We start from the raw sequence: 8160 nt of genomic DNA, 5'->3' as shown, positions 1-8160 counted from the left end.
AATGCTCCCAAGTCCAAGATCTAGGTCTAACAGGTTTTTTAGTGTTACCTGTACCTGGTTCCTCAGACTGGCCAGGATTAGTTGACTCATCAGTAACATTTGCTTTGCTCCTCCTCCTCTTAGATCTAGTTCCTTCATTGTTCTGATCACTGCGTGGCGACAGCGATGGTGGCTGCGTCTATGTCTGTGTTTGTGGTTGGGACTGCGGCTGTGGCAGCGGCATCGACTCCGACTGTCCTGAAGATCTAACTGATTCAAAAGTGGACGGAGTAGCACTAGTAAATCCTGGGTCACTGCTTTGAACATCCTGTGATAACCAAAATCAGTTTATGTTATTTTAATATTTTTTCAAATAATCAATATATTGAATTGTTACTAACATAAACATTCCAAAATAAGAATATTACCTCAGGATATGAAGCTGACATTGTTGACCTTCAAATTAAAAGTTAAAATCAACTGAACAAATATAAAATCTACAAAAGTACAACAAAAAATTTAATATAACAGATTCTCAAAGATAATAATAATAGATTGTCAAAAATAACAAATTTAACATAATAAATTGTCAAAGTAAAAAGAACAAATTGACTTCAAATTCAATACATTAACAGAAAATCAGAAATAGAGAAAAAAACTGTTTCTTTTTATTTTTAATAAAAATGTCATCAAGAAAACAGAGTTGGTGGTGGTTCATAGATATTATTATTACTATGGTTTGAACATCAAAGACACAGATAATGTTGATCGTCATATAAAATAATAAAAAATAAAAACTCACCGAGAAGAAGAAGTGGAAATGACGTCTAAGAGGAGCGGCAGATGACGTCAACAACTTGGCATGTGATGGTGAGAGTGAGTGAGGTCTGAGCCGAGGTGTATGTAATGTGAGTCTGTAACGGCGAGGTACAGAATTTGTGTTTCTTAGGGTTTGTGTTTCTTTGTGGGAAAAGGAAAATGGAGAATGACTGAATGAGTGTGTGCAATGCAGCGCTGTGGGTGATTGGGTCTGGGCTTGGTGGGGACTAAGGAACTAAGGCCTAAGGGAGTATGGGCTGCCGTATTATTATTATTATTATTATTATTATTATTATTATTATTATTATTATTATTATTATTATTATTATTATTATTATTATTATTATTATTATTATTATTATTATTATTATTATTATTATTATTATTATTATTATTATTATTATTATTATTATTATTATTATTATTATTATTATTATTATTATTATTATTATTATTATTATTATTATTATTATTATTATTATTATTATTATTATTATTATTATTATTATTATTATTATTATTATTATTATTATTATTATTATTATTATTATTATTATTATTATTATTATATGCGGTTCGGTTCGGTTCGGTTTGGTTGTGCAGAGTGGAACGGTAAACCGAATCGAATCGTAATAAAACCGATCTAAAATCCAAAAAATCCAAAATTGAGCGGTTTAAAATGGTTTTCGGTTTGGATCCGTGCGATTTTGCGGTTTTTTTAGACCGGTTTGGATGTGAACACCCCTAGGACCAAGAATACTACTCAGGAAAATATCACTACGTACCACCGACTTAACCGCAAACTTTCGTGCCATAATAGTATCCTGTATTGGAAAGCTGTCAAATATCCACATCCGGCGACTAGAGACCTCCACGGCCATCAGGTAATAGTGAGTCTCCTTCATGTCTTCGATGACGTCCTTCATTTGGACATAGATTTGGCACGGAGTCAAGAGTTAGCGTTTCTGCTCAGGGATGAGCGGCAACAAGATGGATAAAGAGCATGTTGGCTTTTTGGTTTTGCACAATTTTATTTTAATTTTCTTTCTTTTTGGTTTTTCGTTCGGTATGCACGGCAACAATGCTTACATATCTCAGGCCGTTCGGCCTTGGTAGCCATGTCCCCCAAAAGTAGTCCATCAGCGTGTTGTCGTCGATGTCCTCCGTCAGAGCAAATTCCTGTCACGTGTGAGAGGGTCCGGTCATAGAGCGGTCGTAACTGTAGCGAAAACAAGACACAACGGGATGCACATAGTTTGGACACGTTACCGAAAATATCAACGGAAGGGACCAGACTGAACACCATTGCAGCTGCGACTGTGTCCATGTGGTCTTGAGTGCAAGCAGCTCCGGGATGTAGGCTGATGGTTCATTCCCAGGCAGGAGCAAGGAAAACGACTCTCGATCCAGTTGGCGATCCCCACGACGAAACAGTTTCTTATTAGGGTTCATACACTCACCGAAGATGTAGGCTATCATCTGGGCCGCCTCCAATGGAAAATCCATCTAGCAGGTTATCTTGACGTCGGCACGTATGAACTGCGGAAAGAAAGCGGTTACGTCATGTTGCTAAGTTCGTTGTACTTCGAGTACGACCTAAATAATACATTAATCCTGAAATTCTAACCTTACCGACGGAAAGGTCACTGCTCCAGATGATGGACTGTGTTGCCTATTCTGCAATCTTGGATTTCTCCACATTCTCGGAGGTGTTCTCATGTCGTCGGGGAGTTCCCCTCTTTTGATGAACTTTGGCGGATATGCGAGCCATTTCCTATGATGTTTGCACCGCTTCGGATATTGGAGCCCATCATGTCCTGTCATGTTGGAGCACACAGAAAAGGGGTGAAAAAATAATATATGCGAGTGCACAAGTTGTTGTTCAGGTAATACGGCACTGCGCCTGTAAGGCAGTCTAGTTTCACTTACAAGCGCTGCTTATTGAACGTGTTGGGGGTGGAATGAGACATGTTATACGGCGGGGCATGTGCAATCGATGCGAGATTCGTCTAGCGCAACACTCCAGATGCCATGCAAAGATCATTATGGAACATCGACCCGAACATGATGGTGTTATCTGTCCAGTGTCCCGTCATGCTAGTATTGATGTTAGCTCCACCCCCGCTGCCGGGTCTTGCTGCGCGTCCCTCGCGGGGTCCCGCAGTTAGGTCGACGATGTCGATATCCGCCGCTGGGCTCTGTTCTCCCCTCCTTTGAGCGCTGCTTTCCGGCATGGCTGCGATGACCTGGGACCCGGCAACGGCGGTCCTCGTCCCAGGCTCTCCTCCTGTCCTAACGTACTTGTTAAGGCATTCGTCAACCTGGCCGAGTGCTTTCCTAAGGTCAGTAGTGAATACGTCGACTTGAGAGTGCTCTTTCTTGAGAAACTGGGAAAGCAAAGACAGATATGGGTTAGACGAAATGAGGTATGGCGAATCTAAGGGCAAATGGAGTATGCATGCAGATAGACGAAGATCATATACCTCCAGCAGTCTCACAATGTTCCTGTTCAGCGCAGCTATCATGGCGTTCACTTTCAACAGAGCCGCCGCCACCAATTCCTCCTGCAAACAAGGGCGACACTTGTCAACACAAGTAAGTAAGGAGACATAAATGTTTACGTTATACGGGTTATTCAAGTCCGCATACCTCCGAAGCTGGTTTCTTGCCTGCCTCCTCTTCCATTGAGCGCGTCTTTTGGTTGACTACTGCGTAGGAAGTGTGTTGGTAGAGTGCTGCTTACCTTACCAGGCAAAGGGAGAGGTCGTATTTTATTCCTCATATATACTGAAAATGTGCACGAAGAGTTGAAAAAATGTTTGCTTTTCGGTCGATCTAAGTGGGCCTCTAATGTGGCAAGGTGATGTGACCATTCGAAAATAGCACGAGGGATCTTTCATGGGAAAATTAAGTTGCGTCGTTTGAGTGTGCTAGTCCTCTGACAGCATTAGGTGAGAAGATGAATGATAGGCCTACTCCAATCCCTACGATAAAAAAATGCTTCCACAGATGCCAACCACAAATATCCTCCGTAGATACCTGAAGATCCTTCGTTGGCATCTCGCTTCTAAGCAAATCGATGCACACGTCCAACTGCCGCGACCCGAGGGCAACAACCACCAAAGACACCTGGACGGGAGGGTGCCACAATATTCCGCATCGGTTCAGTTAGGACGTTGGATGCCCATGAATGAGAACTTGTTCACACTCGGTGTCGGTGGGATGGCACATCTTTGAAGGATGGAAGATTGTATACAAAACTAGGATGGAAAAGTCCAGTTTATTTTCTTTAGGTCACATAAGAAAAAACGAGCGGGTGATCATAAAGGTAGGCAGTGGGCCCACGTGTAGTTATCCTCTCAAAAGTGTGAATCAAGGGAAGAAGAGACATCACTCCGACTTTCGAATTACGAAAATGCCCTTTTAATAACAAAAAACGTCCGGATGGATAAAAACTTCTAAAGTGACATATTTGAGGGTATTGAGGTAATTTTACTCCAAAATAAAACATACTATCTCGTGGCGCAATTCTAAATGCGCCGGGCATTCTCTTTCAACAGCACCGGGACGGGCCTCATTCTTCCCAGATAGCCCCCCCCACATGTCGACTCCTGGCAGCCGTGTGGTTCGGCGACCACGAACAAGGGCGAAGTAGAAGACATCCGACGTACTAACTAGATAAAAAAATTTTGAATTTTTAAAAACGAATTGAACAAAATCTAAAAGTTCTTTTGAAAAAAATTGTTACAATTATTGTCAAAATAAATGCACATTGAAAGTGAACACAGAGGGTGCTTTTAGGTGGTAAAATGGCGTCTGCTTTTAGAGAAAAAAAAGATTGCCCATCATAAAGAAGAAATAGCGTTCAAGGACCTTAATCGTATGGTTGTCCTCCCCAACGCGTTTGTCAAACACACCCTGCATAACATAATCCATGCATGGGTATAGGGTACCCACACAAGGCTAACATGAACTCCCTGGTGACGTGGGCTTTCTCCCCCACTTATGCCAGACTCGTATTTTACACTTCTGTAAATGACGCGATGCAGCGCCTCGGTGCCACCAAAACATAGGCTTTTCTTGCCTCTCCGATTTTCCATCCATAACACCAGGTTTTCATAGAAGCATTAACATATACAAACAGTTTCTAACAGTACAAGATAACGAGTGGAATAACAACGTACAACCAAAACAAGATTCCAGCTACCAGCACAGTATTAACTGGCACACAGATGCTGTATCCATGGTGATCTCCATCGGCACGTCCCTCCGAACCCCGTGACAGCACGACCCCATTAATGGAAGAGTTATCTCGGAGTTTTCCCTTGCGATAAAACATCGGCCAGCTGACACAGCATTTCTGTCGTCTCCGCCAAGCACTCCGTCCTATCCCTCTCGAGTTTGGTGACACAATTTTCGAGGGACGCGACCGCATCCTGTAGCTGCCGTATCATCGGGCCCGCTGCAACGGCCACAACAAGGTTAACAAGAACAATTAATACAACGAACTTTACCACACTGTGGCGTGCAAAAAATAAAAAGAGAAGAATCCGTGGATTCGGTCTGTACTTGAACCCTTTGAAGTATGCCATGCCGCCGTGTCGTCGCTCCCGCAGTCGCCGCCCATTCAGGGAAACTCCGCCGCAAGTGACAGCTCGGTTCGCCGCGCCTGAGCAGGGGTTGCATGGATCTGAAAGTAGTCATTCTAGGCGGTGACGGCCTCTTTGTAAGTACGGTAATGAAGGTGCAGGTTTCGGGGAAAGCCGTCCACCTGAGCCGACGCCGCTTCCTAAGTTGCGTATATTCCGGGTACACGCCCCCTAAACACGACATAGCATGCACCATCGGGTCGCATTGCAATCGCCTCTGGTGGCAACTCGAAGATATTTCACGGGGAGAGTATTTTCTGGTTGAGGAGTCAGGGGTAGGGAGCAGGGGTAAGCTAACAAGCTTGAGTACTCCAGCGCGCGTGATATTCTCATGAAGGGAAATCAGAAGTTGAGCCTTATGCGTGTTGTAGAAGCCACGCCCGTAGGTTTCTGTGTTGACCCCTGTGGGAATGAAATATTCTAAAATATTCTAACTCTTTAATAATTTATTTATTTCTAATGCTTGTAAAAATTTTATTTTTTTTTCTAATGCTTATATTAAAAAATGAAAACAAGCTTAGATTAGTGATTTTTAATCTTTAAAATAATAATAGACTAATTGTTTTATATATTGTATGAATATAAATTTTCTTTTTATTTGTAAAAAATTTCAGAGGCCTGAGCTTGTTATAGATTTAATTCGTGTGATGAATTTTAGTTTTAATATATATATATATATATATATATATATATATATATATATATATATATATTGATGAGTGTGACATATTTTTTATATAAACAATGACAATAGTCCCCGAAGAATGGAACGTCGCAATGACATTATATAAGTCGTTCGACGCAAGCAGTTGCCTCTATATAATCTCTTCACCTTCCCTTCTACCGAAAGTTTGAAATGCCTCATCTAACAACTGCTGATTGCCTCCCTCACGACATATGGACCGCCATTTCCAACCTCGTTGCTGCAGAGTCCAGCATCCACGGCCTGTGCAGTCTGCAGATGGTGGTATGTTGGGCCACTTGCGATGCAGGTCACGAGAATGTTGTGCTTGCCAGCGTTTCCATACTGTGTCCCATTGACATGGCCACGATTTGAAACCGTTATCCCGAGGCAGTGGCTTTCTTCAATCGTTGCAGGGAGAGCTGCAACCCGGAGCTTCTGTTTCGGGAGGGGCCAAGTGAGTGCTTCCATCGATGCCATCTCGATGCGAGGTTGGATTTGCTGCGCTTTGCCGCACTAAAGGGCCATGATGCCGCCAAGTACGCCGCGTCGTTGGTGATCTTTCTTCGGCCGGCCGATACGAGCGCCATGAAATAAGCTCTGGAGTGGTTTCATTCGGTTGATGCCTCTGGTCTGCTTCGGGAGTGCATGAGATTGTGCTCCGGGGTTCTCATGGGTCCGTCGCGGCCTGCAGTTCAGATGCCCCAGATAGGAGACACTCTGGTGTGTGATTTGCCTTGTTGCCCGACTCGGGGCAAAACCAGGGTCATCTACAACTACCACCGTCGGGGAAGCTAGTACCAACATTGGCACTGCTACGAAGGTTCCAGGACTGTCTCATGTGTCAAGTGTCAAGCCGACTACGAGTTGATATTATTTGTCAACAGGTAGTGACATCGGCTCGCACGGATAACAGTGGGTTTTTTTGGTCTTTTCGGGGATGGCCTTTTGGTCTTTTAATTTGGAGCACAATGTCAATGAATTTTTTAACCATGCGTCAATAATTTTGTATTCTGCTTTGTATGTATGAGACCCTGTTGGACATTCATCGACACTGAAATGGGGTAAAGATTAAGCGCTGGTCTGTTAAGCTAGAGTACATTGTCAAAATATATGATAAAATAAAATAGCCATGCATTCCGTTTACTTTACGTGATTTTTTGCTCGTGTTGGCAATGTTTCCTGGGCGCTTCCCTTCGTAGGTCGATCACAGAGTCCCAGCAAATGGGTAACCCATGGGGTTTTGGTAACCCGACTGCCCCACTGTGTCACACGTTAATCGTTTTCCTTATTCGTGGAAGTGCGTTAGCCAGTAACACGAACATTGACAAGGTGGCCCACAAGCACAGGCAGTAAGTTATCTGGTTTATCCCACCCACGAGGACTTCCAGTTCATGTCATGACAACACCCGTATTTTGCCAAATAAAATACCTCGTTCTCAATTCAATTCCGTCCGAGTCCAATTTACTGACCCCGTTCTCCTAACTAAACGTGTCCCTTTCAGGACCGACGATCCCTCTGACCGTTGGTAGATGTGTTTCCCTCTTCACTCGGCGTTGCACGGAAGTTCATGACAACCAAAGACGACTTCCTTTATTGCACCGTAAAGTCCGTTATGAAAACATCCCTGTCGATATCACATCGAGCAACCCATTCAATTATGGCATAGGCGCATAGCGTTAAGGCATACCATAGCGAACACAGAATGGTGGGTTTTGCATTGAGCACCTCAAACGCACGTACGATACTGGGGGTCCATTTCCTCTTTTCTGCCACAATGCAGTCCTACCGCGCTGGAGACAATGGAAAGGAATTTGTTAATTTTGGTGTAGGCTTGGGCCTTAGAGTAAAAAAGGAAAGTGTCATCTTTGGCAACAACGGGTGTATTCTTTTTTTCGTAACTAATGTGTAAGTAATGGGGGTCTATTTTTAGGAAAATAAAATATTAATTTAAACTATTTCGACGGAAAAAAAAGAGAAGAAAAGAAAACATTTATTCAGCGAGTAATTAAAGTAAGAAACTAAGTTGT

The sequence above is a fragment of the Arachis hypogaea genome, chromosome 11 (assembly GCF_003086295.3).
Source record: "Arachis hypogaea cultivar Tifrunner chromosome 11, arahy.Tifrunner.gnm2.J5K5, whole genome shotgun sequence".
Classification (NCBI taxonomy): domain Eukaryota; kingdom Viridiplantae; phylum Streptophyta; class Magnoliopsida; order Fabales; family Fabaceae; genus Arachis; species Arachis hypogaea.
This window is presented reverse-complemented; position numbering follows the sequence as displayed.